Source organism: Galeopterus variegatus, unplaced genomic scaffold (assembly GCF_000696425.1).
Source record: "Galeopterus variegatus unplaced genomic scaffold, G_variegatus-3.0.2 Scaffold5726, whole genome shotgun sequence".
Lineage (NCBI taxonomy): Eukaryota > Metazoa > Chordata > Mammalia > Dermoptera > Cynocephalidae > Galeopterus > Galeopterus variegatus.
This window is the reverse complement of record NW_007731837.1, coordinates 127,476-129,469: the sequence shown is the minus strand read 5'-3', so window position 1 is coordinate 129,469 and position 1,994 is coordinate 127,476. Positions and strand designations below refer to the sequence as shown.

The window sequence follows — 1,994 nt, the reverse complement described above, 5'->3', positions numbered from 1 at the left end:
AGGGATTAATATCCAGAACATACATAGAACTCAAGCAATTATACAGTAAAAAAAAAAAAAAAAACCTAATTAAAAAGTGGGCAAAGGAGCTGAATAGATATTTTTCAAAGAAGGACATACAGATGGCCAACAGATACATGAAAAAATGCTCAACATCACTAGTCATCAGGGAAATGTAAATTAAAACTACATTCAGATACCACCTCACCACGGTTAGACTGGCTATAATCAAAAAGACAGTGAATAACAAATACTGGCGAGGGTGTGGAGAGAAAGGAACACTCCTAGACTGTTGGCGGGACTGTAAATTAGTACAACCACTATGGAAACAGTATGGAGGTTTCTCAAACAACTACAGATAGATCTTCTATACAATCCAGCAATCCCTCTTCTGGGTATATACCCAGAGGAATGGAAATCATCGTGTCAAAGGGATATCCACACTCCCATGTTCATCGCAGCTCTATTTACAATAGCCAAGATATGGAACCGACCTAAATGTCCATTGATGGATGACTGGATAAGGAAAGTGTGGTATACATACACCATGGAATACTACTCTGCCATAAGAAAGAATGAAATACTCCCATTTGCAACAACATGGGTGAACCTGGAGAAACTTATGTTGAGTGAAATAAGCAAAGCACAGAGAGAAATAAGCAAACTGCATGTGCTCACTCATATGTGGGAGCTAAGAGAGAAAGGAAGGAAAGAAAGACCACAGTAGAGCGGTGGTCTTACAGACGGAAGGAACATTCCTAGGGCTACAAAGTGGAGTTGGGTGAAGAAACATTCCTAGGGCTACAAAGTGGAGTTGGGTGAAGAAGGGGAGGCAGTGGAGTTGGGTGAAGAAGGGGAGGCAGAGGGAGGTTGGGGGATAATTGGGTGGGGACACAGGCTACAAAAGCAATTTCTGGTAATTTGTATCTCATGAATATTCCAAATAATTAATTAATTGATTGATTGATTAATAAAAAGTTCAACCAGAAAAAAAACAAAAGTAATGGGCTGGCTCTTTTTTTTAAAAAAAAAAGGCAGACAGCACAGAAAAAGAAGTAGCACGCTCCTTTTTCTTTTACTTATGAANAAAAAAAAGGCAGACAGCACAGAAAAAGAAGTAGCACGCTCCTTTTTCTTTTACTTATGAAATTTGCATACTTGGCAAGTATCACATTATCAGAAACTGCTTTCTACCTTTGTCTTTCATAGCTTAGACCCCGGGCCCAGATCATGCTCTGACTCCTCCTGAATTCACAGAGAAGTTAAAGTGTCCTGCTTGGGCAGTGTGGGTGGTCCTCTGGGGTTTGGCCAGGTCATCACAACCAAAAGGTTGGCTTTTCCTCAGGGCGCAGTTGGCTTCTCTCCTGTGGCTGGGTGGTGGGTGCTTTGTGGTCACTTCTGTAGTCTGGAGCCCCTCCCTGGGGCCTTTTAAACTCAGTGCTGGATGAAATGTGCTGCCTGGCTCATGCGTAGCATGTCCACAGTTTAAAAGGTGCTGCTACATGCCCTGACTTTCCCCCCATCTCCCAGTGGGATGGGCCCAGCAGACACTGCTTCCCTCTCGCAGCTGGGGAAGCAGAAACATGGAAACATTGGGGGACCTCCTGAAAGGCGCCCACCTCACCAGTGACAGGAAGCTCATCTGAGGGAGTGTCTTTCTCTTCCCCAGGAGTAGGGCTAGGGCCTGCATGGGAGCCCTTGGGGGCCCTGAGGGATGCCTGCTCTGCTGGAATGAAGATGGCCTTCCAGGGCGGCGGAGGATGGAGGGGCGACTGGAAGGAAGCACTGGTGTGCAGTCAGTCAGGTCACATGGCTGAGAAATGCAGTTGTTGACAAGTTAGAAAGTAGTTCTTGCTGGGGGAATAAAAATATCTTCTTAATTGTATTAGAATAATATATTTCTGTTCTTCTAAAACCTGAAAATGGGGTAACAAACCTTTACCTTCACATTAGTTATAAAATCTTATATTTTACATTGTGATATTAGTTTTTTT

At 43.5% G+C, this 1,994-nt stretch overlaps 1 protein-coding gene across 1 annotated transcript in view; it reads left to right on the top strand.

Moving 5' to 3' along the window:
- Positions 1-1,994, top strand: part of LOC103605312 (mRNA export factor) — a 25,483-nt gene that overhangs the window by 17,042 nt on the left and 6,447 nt on the right. The gene's annotated exons all lie outside the window — the stretch shown is intronic.